General features: G+C 38.5%; 1 non-coding gene across 1 annotated transcript; it reads left to right on the top strand.

Moving 5' to 3' along the window:
• The first annotated feature begins 9,562 nt into the window (after nt 1–9,562).
• Nucleotides 9,563–9,669, top strand: LOC145118106 (small nucleolar RNA R71). The gene has a single exon (XR_013713088.1). It is a non-coding gene; the product is annotated as a small nucleolar RNA R71 (small nucleolar RNA).
• Nucleotides 9,670–17,941: the final 8,272 nt, after the last annotated feature.

Genomic DNA, 17,941 nt, shown 5'->3' on the forward strand with positions numbered 1-17,941 from the left:
ATCATCGATGAATAAGAGCTATGGACTTAGCATATGGAAAACCCATTGACATGTATTGCGGGGGGGGGGGGGGGGAACTCCCATGGGAAATACCGTCGATGAATAAGAGCTATGGACTAGCACATGGCGACGATGTGACTTCGTGCCTATTTGACATAAATTGCTGAAGGAAAGCAATGTTGTCACCCCGGTGTTTATCTTATTTGACATATATTGCAGAGGAAAACAATGTTGTCACCTTGTTGGTTGTTTTATGTTAGGATGTCTTGTTTGACATAAATTGTTGAGGAAAGCAATGCTGTCACCCCTTGTGAAAATCCTTAGGTTGGGTCCCTTGTGATAGTTGGTTTAGGGACGTAAAGTGAGGATAATGGGAATAGGTAATTATGGTTATTTGGTTGATGAAATTAATAAATTTACTATTGATTGAGAACTTAATAAGTTTATTATTATTGTGGGTTGAAAACCCTATATGCTCACCAGGCTCCCAAGCCTGACCCACTCAGTTTAATTGTATCACAGGTATCGATACGAAGTTGCTTTACACTGAGAGATTAAAAGAGAAGTAGATCACTAGTGTAATGAATGTAAGTTTTGTTTATGCTTATGTTTTTGTATTGACAATGACATCCCAATGGTTTAAGTGAATAAAATACATTTCTTCAGAAATGATTTGATAACATATTTATCATGTTTTTCTGGGAACAAATTCCGCAACACTTTTAATCAAATGATTACTTTGAAATTATTTCAAAAGCATAAATTTAAACCGGTCTTTTCTGGCCGTGAATTTGGGGATGTCACAGTTGGTATCAGAGCATTAGTTTAAGCGAACTAGGAATTTGTAGGATTTCTAGACTTAAACTTAGAATGCTAAGTGATGATTGTGAGATGAGTGTCTGCTATATTTTAGACACGAGCTCAAGTTTATTTTAGGAAAGATGCCTAAAATGTTTTATGTGTTAAATATTTTATGTTATAGCTATAAGGATGCCTTATATGGTATTATTTGTTCGGATCTATGGTCTGTTGCCGACCGGATCTGGAAACCTTATGTGTGTAGGATTCTAAGCGTATGATTACGAGATTAGAACTAACATGTAAACGTTTCGAAGTGATAAGGAGATTTATACGTCTATCGTAAATAAAGCTTTCTTATCTTAAATTCTCGCCCAGTACACCGAACGTCTGCTTGGGTGTACAAAACATTATGGTGAAGACTCGTAGAGAATTGAGTAGATGGAGGAAATGAAAAGCTTATGATAGTGAATGATACCTATCAGGAGATATCGTAAGAATGGTATCTTGTCTTTAGAATATGTCTAATAAAATAACGGAACGTTTAGAGGGGTACGGTACGTCTGAAGTACACCTCCGATTGGCAGGATGATGAATGGTTGGTGTAATTCTTGAAGTTATTCCATCGTCTGGAATTTCTATCACCAACCAAGTTGAAGTAGAATTGATGATTGAAGATACGCATGGAAGAAGTCCTAGTAGAGTCTAGGAAAATTTTATGATTACTTGGACACATTCGTATGTGTTAAATTGTTTTGTGATTTTAAGACTTGGGGACTGCGAGACAGTACTTGGGATGAGTATGAGTAGGTGTGAATAATAGTAGAGATCTATACTACTGGAAGCACAGGACTCACACTTGGATCAGGGAAAGTCACAAGGTTACCAAGGAGCTCGTAATTGATTCCGTCTTATTCTAATCTGTCGTTACCATCGTTTCGGTAATAACTAAGAAGATGATTGTTATTCCGACCCTAGTGGTCATATCAAATCGAGTCCGACTACGATGAGTTTATTACGTGGTTCAGAGAACCAAGTTCGATGTAGCATTTGACTTAAGCCAGAAGATTGAAGTGAAATATGATCAAAGCGATCAATAGAAGTATCGCGTTCGTTGTTAAAGAAGTTGGATTAGGTTGTGTTCTGACCCAAAGGGATAAAGTGATAGCATATGCATTGAGTCAATTGAAAGGGACATGAAAAGAACTACCCCACTCATGATCTGGAGTTGGCAGTGGTAATATTTGCCTTAAAGATAGGGAGGCACTATCTTTACGGTACTAAGTGCAAACTGTTCACTGATTATAAGAGTCTTCAAAATCTCTTTAATCAGAAGGAATTGAACATGAGGCAACGGCGCTGGCTAGAACTATTCAAGGACTACGACTGTGAGATACTTTACCACCCTGGTAAAGTAAACATTGTTGCTGATACTCTCAGTCAGAAGGTAAATGTTGAAAAAAAAAGCCAAGAGCGTTGAGAATTGAAGTTGTCTCTACAATTGTGGGAAGTATAAAAGAAAGCTCAGGAGGAAGCTTTAAAGAAAAATGACCGAACGGAAGAACGTTTGGGCAAAACGTTGGTGTTTGATACAAATGGTCAAGGACTGAAGGTATTCAAAAATAGGATTTGGGTACCTAAGACGGGAGGAGTAAGAGATCTTCTGATGGAAGAAGCTCACAAGACCATGTACTCAATTCATCCCGGCAGTGCGAAAATGTATAGGGATCTAAAACCCTATTACTGATGGCCGACGATGAAGCTCGATGTTGCTAAGTATGTGGCCGAGTGCGTAACATGTGCTAGGGTTAAGGCACAACATCAGAAACCGTATGGGAGTTTCGAACCTTTACCTGTACCCATGGGTAAATGGGAAGGTATCACTATGGATTTTGTGACTAAACTGCCCAGAACAAGGAACGGTCACGACATGATTTGGGTGGTCGTTGATCGCTTCACTAAGAGTGCGCATTTCATAGCAGCCAACGAGAAATGGTCTATGGATAAACTTGCGAATTCTTACGTGAAGGAAAGTGTGAGGCTTCACGGTGTTTCGTTAACGATTGTATCCGATCGTGACAACCGTTTTACCTCAAGGTTTTGGAGGAGTCTATAACAGGAATTGGGTACCAAGTTGTGTTTGAATACAGCTTACCATCCACAAACCGATGGTCAGAGCGAACAAACAATTCAAACGTTGGAGGATATGTTGAGGGCATGTACCCTGGAATTTCCAAGGTAACTGGGGTAAACACTTACCTCTAGTAGAATTTTCCTATAGTAATAGTTTCCACTCAAGCATCAAGATGGCACTTTATCACGTTTTGTATGGGGAAAAGTGTCGAATGCTGTCATGTTGACTGGAAGCTGGGAAAAGCAGTTTATGGGACTTGAAATAGTCCATCAGACTGCTGAAAAGTTGAAAGTGATTAGGGAAAGGATGTTAGCTGCTCAAGAGAGCTATGCTGACAAGAAAAGATAACCGATATCATTCAAAGTTGGAGATTCGGTTTTACTTAAAGTCTCGCCGTGGAAGGGACTTATAGGATTTGGTAGAAGGGGAAAGTTGAGTCCAAGGTTTATTGGACCATTTAAAGTTCTTCAGAGGATCGGGAATCAAGCTTACGAGCTAGAATTACCGGAAGAACTGGAGGATATTCATAATACCTTTTATGTGTGTTATTTGAGAAAATTTACGGGAGATGTGCCCGACATAATTCCCATTTCTGAATTAAGGTTGGATGAAAACAAGAGGTTGATTGAAGAACCTGAGGCAATCGTTGACCGTAAGACTAAGAAGTTGTGACACAAAGTGGTCGATTTAGTGCTTGTGCATTGGAAACATACGAATGGGTCAAATCTCAACTGGGAAACGGAGAGTGACATGATGAGTCGCTACCTGTATTTGTTTGCTGATGTGTGATTCCGGGGACGGAATCATTCTAAGGGGGAGAGAGTTGTAACGCCCGTGTTTCTAGGCTAGGCATTAATATTGACATAATGGTCTAGGTTAACCTTTGTAACCCATTTAGAAGAAATGAAAAGGAATTATGTGAATTTTATGTGAATTATGTGTTTTATGCTTAATTATTAGGGTTTAATTAATTAAGAATAAAAAAGAGCGTCAAAATTAAATATTAGATAAAGCCGATATCTATTAGGAAACTTGTAATGGGCGTGACAAGGATTACGGATATATAAAGAATGCCGAAATCCGAGTTATAACGAAGAAGTTATGACCTGTCGAAGTTTCGCGACAAAACCGGCACAGTGCCGAATGTCGTAAAAAGTGAGTTTTTGATAAACTACTTTTTGCCTTAGTGATCTAAACGAAACTTGTAGTGTTCGTTAAACCGAGAGTAGGTATAAAAAGAACGTCCAAATCTGACTTCGTATGAGGAAGTTATGATTTTTCGAAGTTTCAGCTTAGCAGTAGACAGCTAAAAACTCGAATTTTAGATCGAGAGATTTTTAGCCGACACAACCTAAATGATAATCGAAGGTCTCGTCATTAGTAGCACAACGGTAAAAAGTCTGACGAAAACGGACGTCGGATGAAGAAGTTATGAATTTTTAACGGATTTCCTGTCCCGGTCTGTTAAAAATAATAATATAAAAATAAAAGTCAAAATTAGCCGACGAAGTCTAAACGAAAGTTGTAGAGCGTAATTTTACCTACACCCTTCGCACGCACAACCCACATGGCCTCGCTCCGGATTTGCTGACGCGTGGAGGCTTCTCAGCCCTCGGATCCGAACCCTCGCATACTATAAATAGGAGGGTGCGAACCCTCCCGGCTAAAGTTAGAAAATTGGCAATTTTGGCCCCTTTTTCAATATTTTAGCTATTTTCACATCCCCCGAAGCCCCGGTTTTAATTATAGCACCCGGAACATGTCCCTAAGTGCCCGAGAAGCCCGGAAAATTTATTTTTTTCGGTTTTGAAGCCTGACCCTTCGCAGAGCCCGGTTTCTCAATAAAACTCTCGGTTTTATTAGAAACGATTGTTTTAGGCAACGAAGTGCTGCCCGGTTATCGTTAAATCATGTGAGTGTGTAGTTACTTTCACCTTACACATATATATGAAGTATTTACTTTAAAATACGTGCTATGTGTAAATATATTAATTGTTTATTTGAGGTGACTGTTGACTTGATATTTTATACAAGTTTTAAACTATGTATGTATTTTTATCTACAAATATGTTGGGTAAAACATGGGTAGATAAATTAGATGATGTGTGATGAAATAAAAGTGATGAGAGATATCGATGTTTAAGATGATCTAGTCATCTAGCAGAGTATAGACAACGACCACAGACTATTTTAGATAGTCTAGTGGAACGTTAGCAGACTTGTAGTCGGTACGTATGTTTGAACTATATGTTCATAAGGTGTTCTTGAACTATATGTTCATTAGGTGTTTTTGAACTAAGTGTTCATCTGTTAGTTCTTCTTTTTGACACTATTACGTGTCGGGGTACGGGAGCGTACGGGAGTACTTTATCAGTATTTTCCCTATACTTTTATTTTGAAGAGCTTTGGAGTCTTTGTTTCTTTTATGAAGTGATCGGACGAGCTTCATGAGTCAGTGATATAGATCATGAGTTAAATAGTGGGTGTGTAATGAAAGTTGAGTTGGATAAATGAGATGATCAGTGATATAGATCATGAGTTGAGAGTGAGTGGTGAAATATGAGAAAAGCCCTTACCCAAACGTTGGCGTGAGTGGTGCAATATGAGAAAAGCCCTTACCCAAACGTTGACCCCCGTCATTCAGCAGAGTATGGATGACAACCATGGACTGTTCTAGACGGTCTGTGGAACACTAGCAGGCTCGCAACCTGTAGGTGTTAATGGACTTGAGTGTTCATTCGTTGTACTCTATTCCCCTTCGTGAGTGGTGCAATATGAGAAAAGCCCTTACCCAAACGTTGACCCCCGTCATTCAGCAGAGTATGGATGACAACCATGGACTGTTCTAAACGGTCTGTGGAACACTAGCAGGCTCGTAACCTGTAGGTGTTAATGGACTTGAGTGTTCATTCGCTGTACTCTATTCCCCTCATGAGTGCCTTTAGGGCATGTATGGCTGGGGAAACCCCTTAGTATGTTCATTAGTTGTATGGGAAAACCCATTGACATGTATTGCGGGGGGGAACTCCCATGGGAAATACCGTCGATGAATAAGAGCTATGGACTTAGCATATGGAAAACCCATTGACATGTATTGCGGGGGGTAACTCCCGTGGGAAATACCGTCGATGAATAAGAGCTATGGACTTAGCATATGGAAAACCCATTGACATGTATTGCGCGGGGGGGGGGGAACTCCCGTGGGAAATACCGTCGATGAATAAGAGCTATGGACTAGCACATGACGACGATGTGACTTCGTGCCTATTTGATATAAATTGCTGAAGGAAAGGAATGTTGTCACCCCGGTGTTTATCTTATTTGACATATATTGCAGAGGGAAACAATGTTGTCACCTTGTTGGTTGTTTTATGTTAGGATGTCTTGTTTGACATAAATTGTTGAGGAAAGCAATGTTGTCACCCCTTGTGAAAATCCTTAGGCTGGGTCCCTTGTGATAGTTGTTTTAGGGACGTAAAGTGAGGATAATGGGAATGGGTAATTAGGGTTATTTGGTTGATGAAATTAATAAATTTATTATTGATTGAGAACTTAATAAGTTTATTATGTATTGTGGGTTGAAAACCCTATATGCTCACCAGGCTCCCAAGCCTGACCCACTCAGTTTAATTGTATCACAGGTATCGATACGAAGTTGCTTTACACTGAGAGATTAAAAGAGAAGTAGATCACTAGTGTAAATGAATGTAAGTTTTGTTTATGCTTATGTTTTTGTATTGACAATGACATCCCAATGGTTTAAGTGAATAAAATACATTTCTTCAGAAATGATTTGATAACATATTTATCATGTTTTTCTGGGAACAAATTCCGCAACACTTTTAATCAAATGATTACTTTGAAATTATTTCAAAAGCATAAATTTAAACCGGTCTTTTCTGGCCGTGAATTTGGGGATGTCACATTGGTCTTCTCACATCTTGCTAACATTAGATCCAAGTTGGACAAACAATCTTCAAAAGAGGACCCGAAAACCGAAAAGTCATCCATGAAAACCTCCATAAACTTCTCGATCATATCGTGGAAAATGGCCATCATACACCTTTGGAAAGTAGCCGGTGCATTGCATAACCCAAAAGGCATGCGTCTATATGTAAGTGTTCCACTTGGGCATGTAAAAGTAGTCTTCTCTTGATCTTGTGGGTCAATTGGAAATTGAAAATATCCCGAGAAAGCAATAATATAGATGCCCGGACAGCCTCTCGAGCATTTGATCAATAAATGGCAATGGAAAATGATCCTTGCATGTTGCATCATTTAGTTTCCTATAGTCGATGCAAACACGCCACCCGATCACCGTTCTTGTTGGAATTAATTCGTTATTTTCATTTACTACCACCGTCATTCCTCCTTTTTTCGGTACCACCTGCACCGGACTCACCCACGGGCTATCTGAAATTGAGTAAATAATCCCGGCATCTAATAGTTTTACCACCTCCTTTTTCACAACTTCTTGCATGTTCGGGTTTAGTGTTCTTTGGCGTTGAACTACAGGTTTAGCCCCATCTTCTAAGTTAATTTTATGAGAGCAATAAGCTGGACTAATTCCCTTGATGTCGGTTATCTTCCATGCTATAGCACCTTGCCTCTTTTTTAGTACCCCCACAAGACTTTCTTTCTCATGTTTGGTCAAATCAGCAGCTATAATTACAGGTTTTTGTTGACCCTCTTCAAGAAATGCATACTCCAAGTGACCTGGTAGTGCTTTCAACTCAGTTTTCGTGTCCAGTAAGGGGACTCGTCGAGTCCTGGGCAAATTTTGCGTCTGATCGGGATTCTTTGGATGGACTCGTCGAGTAGGTTGAGTCTACTCGGCGAGTAGACTGTTCATTACTTTTGAGCAGCTCATTATAATCAGCTACCTCAAGTAGTCTCTCTAATTCCAGCAGGTCGCTTTCAGCATCGAATTTTTCATCAAATGTGATGGTGGACTTGTTTGGTTCTTCATTATTCCATTCCTCCATTAATTCTTCCAACATATCAATCGAAAATGCTGTGTCATCACTACTCCTTGCGTGCTTCATGGCTTGATCAACCCCAAAAGTGACTGATTCATCCCCCACCCGTAGAGTAAGTTTGGAATATCGCATGTCAACTATAGCGCTTGCGGTGTTAAGGAAAGGTCTTCCAAGAATGATCGGGACTTGAGGATCCGCTTCCATGTCTAAAACTATAAAGTCCGCGGGAAACACGAACTTGTCAACCTTCACCAATAAATCTTCGCATATTCCCCTTGGGAATGTAACTGTTTTATTTGCTAAGTGAATTGCCATTCGAATTGGCCTTGGCTCCGGGAGATCTAATTTCTTGAAAAATGAGTATGGCATGAGATTTACACTTGCCCCTGAATCAGCCAATGCATAGATGGTAGCTAAATTTCCGAATTGACAAAGCAAGGTTAAGCTTCCCGAATCACCCTTCTTCTTCGGTAGTTTGTTCAACATGGTAGCTGAACAATTCTCATTTAGAACCACTTTCTTCACTTCTTCCATCTTCTTTCTATTAGTTACAAGCTCCTTGAGAAATTTGGCGTATTTTGGCATTTCTGCAACCGCTTATATGAATGGTATATTAATTTGAAGAGCCTTTATGTGTTCTAGAAACTTCTGGTAGTCTTCTTCATTCTTTTCTTGTCTAGCTCGGGCTGGATATGACAGTGGAGGCTGATATGGCTTAGCAAGAGACTTAATTTTCTGATCAGGTGTCGGACTCGTCGAGTCCATATCCTGGACTCGGTGAGTAGTGTCTGGATTCAGCTGGGTCTGATTTTGGTTCTGCCCTTCTGCCTCCTCCTTTTGTACCAGCTTCGGATCTTCGTTCTGAATAGGGGCCAGAGGAGTAATTATCTTTCCACTCCTAGTTGTCACAATATTTATATGTGCGCCTCGTGGATTGTTTTCGGTATTACTAGGAAGTTCTCCCGGTGCTCTTTGATTTATTTGTTGGGCAAGTTGCCCCAGCTGCTTCTCAATGTTGTGAATAGATGCTTGCTAATTCCTTAATATTGTTCTTGTATCTTGTATTGCAGCATCGTGGTCATTGTGTCTTTTCTCGGATGCAGCTACAAATTTAGTGAGCATTTCTTCTAAATTTGGTTTCTTTTCTTATACCGGCTCCTCCTTTTGGTAAAAACCCCTTGCCTTTTGTCTATACTTCTCCTCCTTCGCCTTCTTGTACTCATCATAAGGAAGTCATTCTTTCTTAGGTTTTCGCCAATCGTCATCAAATCTATCACCACTAGAATAGCATACTTGCACTTTCTTATTCCCGTTCTCGTCTAAATCACAATCTCTAGTTAGATGAGGCCCATTGCAATTCTCACATCTTACCCGAATAGCATGGATTGTTTGATCCATTTTATCCATCCTCCTATCCATGGTTTTCAACATTGCCATAACTGCCGACAAATCTTCTGAAGCTGCATAAGCTGATCCCTTTGTCACATCATTCCTTGGATTGTGGTATTCTCTAGAATGCTTAGAGAATTCCTCAATTAGTTGCTTTATCACCGGGGGTGCCTTCTTTGTGAGCGGTCCTTGCGAGTCAAGTAATTGCCTTGTTGTCACATTTACTCCATCATAAAAAATGGAGACTTCTTGTTGACTATTAAGATCATGATGTGGGCAATTCCTTAGTAAGCTTTTGTACCTCTCCCACGCCTCATAAAGTGATTCTCCGGCTCGTTGCTCAAAATTAGCTATAGCTTTCTTCAACTTGGCTATCTTTGATGGTGGGCAAAATTGATCAATAAACTCTTCTTTCATTCTAGCCCATGTGGTGATGGATCCTGGAGGGAGTGATTTTAGCCAATCTTTTACAGCGCCTTTAAACGTGACCGGTAACATGCGAAGCAGAACGGTGTCGCGGGCCACATTAGGAAAGTTAAAGTAATCGACTATATCATTGACCTCTTCTAGGTGCTTGTACGCGTCTTCGTGATCTTTTCCATAGAACGGAATTTCTTTAAGTTGGGCGAGTATGTGGCCTTTAAGTTCGAAGTTGGCATTTTCTGGAATTGCGGGTTGCACGAGTCCCGGACCGGTGTCTTCATGCATCCTCTTCTTCCACTCGCCCATGGTAACTTCATCGATGTTAGCCATGGTGTCGCCGAATCCGCCTTCTAGATCGCTACCTTCTTCAAATTCGCTTTCTTCCTTTTCGGATTCGTACACGATGTCTTCCTTGATTGGGTCTTCGTTTGCCAAGGAAGAGGTGTTGGATGCTCCTGATTTACTACTCTTTTTCTTGCTAAAAACGGATTTGAGATTCTTCAAAGGTGAGTTCTTTGAAGAAGCGGATTCTCCAATGGTTTTGCCTTTGTTCTTCCTTAAAGTAGCTTCCGGGTCTTCAAGTGGTGGAGTTAAAGGTGTATTGCTTCCTCTGGTCATAAACACTCTGCAATTGAAGCAAGAAAAACGCGTAAAAAGAACAAAAACGAAACAGAAAGAAAATAAAAACGAAACAGAAAGAAAATAAAAACGAAACTGGAAATCAGCACTAAACTCGCCGAGTCGGTTCGACTGCACTCGGCGAGTACACTGCCTAGAAGCCTAAAATAAATAAAAAAAAATAAGAACAATTAAATACTAAAACTTAACCTAATTACTGAATTACTGAAAAAAATAACTTTGTGTAAGATAAGCTCACACAAAGGATCGATAAAACTAGAAATTAGAATTAATTTTTGAACCGTTCCCCGGCAACGACGCCAAAAACTTGATGTGTGTAAAACCAACTCGTTTTATTCCTACTCTAAAAATATAATTTAAACACACAAAGGCAGTGAACCTGTCTTTTAGTGGTATAGTTGAATAAGTAGGGTGTCGAACTCGAGGAACGGAAATTAACCTAATAACTAATTTTAACCAACAAGTAATAAAAGTAAAGGGTTTTCTCTAGTTTTACAAGACTAGAAACTTAGACACACTAACTAACACGCAATTAACTAATCAACTAAAACCAAGTAAAAATTCACCAAATTTGATAAAAGGTTTCTGCTTAGGTTCAACTCATTCACTCATATGGTTAATTTTATGGCAAAGCAATAGATTAATTGTTATTGGTTACCGACTAAAGTGATTAGATTCGCATTCGCTATTACCAATCCTTAGAAAATCAATTAGTTTAAGCAGTGATCAAGTGTTTAAGCTAATTAATTCCCTAGTTCAATTATTTGGATTAAATAAGACTTGTAATTGGTTAATCAAATTACTAATTCAATTAGCCTCTTGTTGTTGGTTTATCAACAAGCTCACACATTACCCATTCTCTAATTAATCCTAGTTTCATATTCACTAGTCCTAGGCACATAACAAAGTGTTCACATAAATCATATGAGGTAAACAATTAAGAGATGTTCATGCAGCCTAATTGCCTTCCTATTAACAGAGAATAGTTATGGTTAATGCATAAGGATCTTTAACAAGCTTAATTTAACAAAATCACCAATTAACAATTAATCAAACCATAAAATTAATCCATAAGAGTAAAATTGTCTTCCCTAAACAGAAACTAGTAAATTTAGCTCATGATTACAGTAGTCAAAAAGCTAAAAACGAAAGTAATCAACTCAAACATTGTTCAATTCAAAGATAAAGTGGAAAATTAAACCTAAGTTGCCTTGAATCTCTTAAGAATGAGAGATTAGGGTTCTTCTCACGTTCTCCAGGTCTCCAAGGGTTTCCTTAGTCGCAAAGTATCTTCCAGAAAAGCTAGAAAGTCCTCCAATCGGATTTATTGCGTCTATTTATAGATAACTCAAAACAGGGGCTACTCGTCGAGTAGACAACCGACTTGCCGAGTACCCTTTGTGAATCCGTGTACGGTAAGGACTTTACGTGTTGCTTCGCGAATCTTCGTGGAAACTCGTCGAGTAGACGATTGGACTCGCCGAGTAGATTCAGGTTTGTACTCCTTTCTTCATTCTGCAGCTTCTAATTGCATCTCCTTCCTCCTTTTTGCTCCCGAGCATGACTTCTGGACTGAAAATACAATTTAAACATTATTAAGTACCTTTTGTCCATAATATGTAAATAATTAGCTAATAATTGATAAAAATCTATACTAAATATATGACTAAATATGCAAATATCAGTGGTTAATCGACTACGCTTGGCGTATACATAGGTACACACTAGGTACTCACAAAACTTCTCTTTTTCACATTAAGAGCTTAATACTTCGACTTAATGCGTCCAATTGCAGATCCATGACCAAAATATCACTATGAGTCATAAAGTTTCCAACTTTATGACTTTGCATGTCCAATAAGTGCTTAACTCAACATCTTAATGCATTAAGACCTTATAAAGAATGCATGGAGCAAGACCAACCATCAAGACCACATTTTTATGAATCAAGACTTTTCCTAAGGTTTGAAAGGACGACTTAATGGGTCAAGAACATGCCTTGCTCAAGAATCACCATTTTGGGACAAAAAATGTCTTAAAGGAGTGAAATGCCTAGATCTACAAGATGGAGTGATCAAGATGCAAACTTTATACCTCCTAGAGGTTGCAAACAAGAAGGGAATCTCATATCCAAAGTGCTTTCAAGCTCCAAGTTCTTCTCACCACTTTCTTCTTCTTCAAACACACCTCCAAAACACTCCTACGGGCTCAAAAATGGACTCTTCTCACTTAGGATTGCTTGAAGACGTTTTTCACATAGGGAGGCTACTGAGGATATGAAGCATGAAGTTATAGTTGTGTTTATATATGGCTAAAACCCTAAAAATTAGGGTTTGGACATCCTGCGCGTACGCCCTGCGTACGAGATGTACGCCCAACGTACTAGGGTCCGCCCTAGTATGCTCAGTGTACACATCGTACCCCCAACATACTAACTTCAAGTCCAAAAACTACCATAATGCCACTATGGGCCAATATTGCAATCTTTTCAACTTTAGGGGGGCCAAAATGCAATATTATTCAAATATAGGGTCAAAATTAGAAGTAGCTCATCATTGGGATGTTATAGAACAAAACTTCGAGTATCAACTCTGCAGGTCACCTATATAGCAAAAGAAGGACCAATCCTCAATCCATAGCTCAAATACTACCCAAAACATCCTAGATTACCTAAAGTCAAACTTGGTCAAAGTCAACGGTCAAAAGTCAACCTCTACCCGGTCGCCTCCCCGTGGCCGCTAAACGAAAAAACAGACGAGCCTTAGCCCAGTCGCCACACCATGGTGACCTAAGGCCATGTCGTGGGCACTGGCCTCCTAACCGCTTAATGAGTTAAGTCGTTTCATTCGATTCTAAGGGTTCTAAAGCCCAGATCTGGTCCATTCTATGGTCTAATTGGATAAAGTTTCCAACTTTATCCCTTTAGACTCTCCAAGAGATAGAGATCTCAATCCTAGATCCAAAAGGGGCAAAACGCAACTTGGCTTAATTCAATAAGCACTTAATCTTGAAGACCTCTAGTCCAACACTCCCAGAAAGGTTTCTAGCATCATAAATAACATAAAAATCCATGTTTTTCTAACATGCATGTCCAATGCATGTCTTGAACTCCTTTTAGGTCAAAACGAGGGTTTATGGCCAAAAATTCATGCTTGGCACCAAAACTCATTTCTAATCCAGATCCAAAGCACCAAATACTCCAAAAGGTCTGGAGATTCATAAAGTTGCAACTTTTATGAGATCTCACACCCCAACCAACAAGAACATGAAATCTAAGGACAAAACTTAAAATCTAACAACTTATCATGATAAAAATCGAGTCTTGAATACTTACAAAGGTCTAGAAGAGTGCTATAACAAAGGATGATGATTTGCTTGTTGAATCTTAACTCACTTCTTCTTCTTCTTTCTTCCTTCAATGGCTTAAAGGAACACCAAAAAGGGCTTAAATAAAGGATGAAGGAGATTAGAGTTTCTCAGGTCTTAAGGATACTGATGGAGGCTGAGGGTGAACAAACCCTAGCCTCTTCATTCCTTTAAATAGGGAGCAAAACCCGAAAAATAGGTTTGACATTTGCCAGTTGTCACACCCTAAAACCGGAACGGCGGAAACGTTCAGGGGTGGAGGACGTCATGTGTAGTATCAAGAGATATGTATATGGTAAGCAAGTAATGAACAACCATTTCATTTCGAAAGAAAGTGTTTACAATGTGTGTGTTCATAAAACATAGAATTCATAAACAAATAACAAAACAAGACTTGAAGCTATAATGCTCCATCTTCTGAATTCCCAGCACGAGCACCTGTCTAATAGTCTCCTGAGAATACAAGTTATTTGAAAGAGTTGATCAACAATTAAGCTGGTGAGTTCATAAGAGTTTAGTGATGTAAGTAAGTTGTAAAGTGTTGTTAAAAATGTAGATGTAAAATGGTGTTGAAAATGTAGTTATAACATGTAGTTGTAAGTCCTGTTTTGTAAAGTTCACCTGTTCCTCTAGAAAATCATATATTTCCTACTTTGATGGAAGTTTAAGTAAAAATGACACTACAACCCATTCTATGGGTACTAAGTGGGTACAAGTTATATAAGACTCAGAGTAAACAAACAATCAATTGTGCGCATCTGCCCTAAGCTCACAACCAAACAAGGAACAGGAATTAAGGCGGATAGCACACATTCCATTGGTTGTTAGATCATCGTCATATATAACCCTGGTGTAATCACTTGTTACTCATGGAGTTAATTGTAATGTTTCCTTTATATCTAATGAAGAAGTTCTTTAAGAAAACCCTTATTTCTTATAATAAAATAGTAACCATAGTGACTACTTTTATAATAGCTTAGTTTATACTGCTATATATAATCTAATATCGGATAGAAAGTTAATTGAGCGAATCTGCCCTAATTCCACAACCAAACGAGGAACAGAAATTAAGGCGGAAAACACACATCCAACTACCTATTGGGTATTAGTTTTATACATAAACATGGTGTATAAACTAAGGTATTATAGAGTTACTCACCTAAGGTCTTTTAAATTGTACTGGTTTAATAAAATGGATTAAACCCTTTACCGGGAAGTTTCTAGTTTTGTATACCAAAAGTACTAAAAATATGTTTTGTACTAGAAAAACTGTGCTTTGACTCTGTGTCCTATAACCTGACCCATACCTGGTACCCTTATGATGACTCAATGTATACTAAGCATACATATATATAGAATCGGGTAGAAAATAGATTGGGTGAATTCGTTCCAAGCCCACAACCAAACAAGGAACAGGAAATGAAGCAGAGAGCACACATCCTATTACCTGTCGGACCCTATTGGTATATATATATATCCTGTTATGTATACATTAAGGAATCATAAGACTAGCATTATGGTCCTATCTTTTACTCGTATCCTTCTACCAAGGCATCTTCTGTTATGTGCTAGACTCGACTGTTCCGTTTGTCGTTTGTAAGAATGTATATTTTCCCTAGTTTATAACTATCTTGACTCGAAAATAGTTTGGGTTGGACTTTCAAGTGGTACCGTCACTTTATGAAAGAAAGGGAAGTGTAAGTACACAGTTGTCGTTTATAATGACATGCGGATGTACTAATAACCTAAAAACATATTTGTTTTATTATGGTTATAATGTGAAGGCTAGAACCCTTACTATACGCTCTCCCTGTCAGGAGATTAGGGGAACTAAACACGACCTCTGCAAATTCTTGCAAGCCATGTAATTCACATTAAAGTATATGATCATGTATACCCAATATAACTATCACCTTTTGTTTAAAACAATGAGTTAGTGATTCATTGGTATAATTAGATCATGTATGTGTGTTCTCATGCTATAGCAACCTAACTTGTTTTGTACTGTATCTTGTACGTTCTATTTGTTTCTAGTAATTTTGTGTTCTCTCTGTATGGTATTGTTTGATTCTCTTCACTATCTGTTCTGTATGGTATTGACTCTTTGTGTGCTTCATTGTACTAGAAGTAATGAATAGCATTCTCCTAACTATACCTATTATAGCTTACTAATGTTCTACTTGGACTGTTACTGGAAAGACTCGTTTATCTACTAAGTTATGTTTGTACTTTAAAAACAAAGTTTTGTATAACTAGAAAGTAACATAACTTTAAAAGAGTTTTGAAATGTTTTGATGACTTATAAATGACATAAGTAACATTTTGAAAGATGTTTATAACAAACATTTACACAATTATCATTGTGTTCAACTTGTATTCCCCCCTTAAAACAGTTAAAACAGTTAAAAGATTCATTACGGGGTATGAACTCACCTGATGTGGGTGATTCAAACGGGTATGCGTGTAAGGATGAGAAGTTCCACGAATGAAGTCCCGAGACTCAATAAGTCCTAAATGACATATAAGGACACATATTGACATGAATATAGTGTTTATAAACGACTATATGAAAGGAAACACCTTCCGGGACTAGGAAACACCTTGACCAAGTGTTGGAATCACATGTGATTCATCAAAGGAAAGTGAAATGGCACTAACATGTGTTTACGGTTTAGGGTTTATGGTCCTAATGGGTTTACGGCCGTAAACCCATGGTAACTTCTACCATTTGGTGTTTTAAGGTCTAACAAGTCAAGGTTAAGCATACTATGATCAAGTCCAAGCCTTAGGAAGTAATTGTGGCACCATTGCACCACTTTTTAGAGTTTACGGCCCATGGACCATTCCTCATGAGTTTACGGCCGTAAACTCATGGTCAAACATGGCTAAGTGTTGGTTTGAAAGTTATGGATGCTTTAAGGACTTTTGCTTTATACTTGTATGAGGAAGACCACCTCAAATGAGGCTTTTGATGAGTTTACGGCCCAAAGGGGTTTACGGCCGTAAACTCATGGTCATTGTGAACTTGAGTGAAGTTTAAGGTCCTTCAAACATCAAGGAAGGGTTCTGGGTCACTTGCCTTGCATCCTATAGGGTTTATGGCCCTAATGGCCACCAAAAAGGGGTTTACGGTCTTGGGAGTTTACGGCCGTAAACTCCCTTTGATCTCGTGTTCTTGATGTTTCCAAGTCTCTAAGCATGGATACTAACTAGATACGAAGTATAGGGAAATGTACTTACAATCTAGAAGCTTGAAATGGTTGATATTGGCCAAGAACACTAGTGTGTGTTCTTGGTGTTTTTGGTGAAACTTGAAGATCTAAGAAAACATGATTTTTATGGATGAATCATGAGGATGAAGCTAGTTAAGAAGGATTATCAACAAACTAGAGAAAGAACACTTACGATTTTTGAAGATCAAGCATGAAGATCGGGATGATACTTGAGAGAAAACTCATGTGTTCTTGAAGTGAAAGTGAAAGAATGAAGAAAAGTGAAGGAAATGAACTTATATGGAGGAGTTTACGGCCTACATGAGTTTACGGCCGTAAACTCCATGTTTACGGTCGTAAACTCCATAGGATGGAGTTTAGGGCTTGAATCTTGTACTGTGGCCTTTAGCAGATAAAATCCAACACTTATTTCTTAAGTGTACTAGGCTAAAACTCCTTAGAAAGACCTTTAACCGGGCTAGAACTCAGTACTAATGAGTTTGACACTCATTTGAGTTGATTGACTGGGCTTTAAATTTAAAAAAATTTCGGGTTGTCACACCAGTTGCCACGTCGTGGCCATATACTGCCATGTTGTGGTGGCTTAAATGAATACATGATTTTATCTTGATTTGTCATGCCGTGGTTCCCCCACCACGTCGTGGCAAACCCTAAAATGCCAAAATTAAAAATGTGAAGTACCTCGGGATTCGGATGTTACATTGTTACATGTTGATTCAAAGGTAATCAGGAGAAAAGAGTCGGAATGCAACATTTTAACGATTTTTAGGATTTTTTGTAAAAAAATAATAATTTAAGACTATTTCGTAAACTCGCCAAATATTTAGACTTTTCAGAAGAAAAATAAAAATAAAAATAAAAAAACTCTATTTAAAAAGGTTCAGGATAAGTTGCAACAACGATTATTGCTCCCATACAAGTGAACCTCCATTGGTGTCTATCCTTTTGTATCACAAGTCTCAAATTGGTTTATGTTCTGC

The sequence above is a fragment of the Lactuca virosa genome, chromosome 5, assembly GCF_052849685.1.
Source record: "Lactuca virosa cultivar CGN04683 chromosome 5, Lactuca_virosa_CGN04683_v6, whole genome shotgun sequence".
In the NCBI taxonomy this organism is placed as follows: domain Eukaryota; kingdom Viridiplantae; phylum Streptophyta; class Magnoliopsida; order Asterales; family Asteraceae; genus Lactuca; species Lactuca virosa.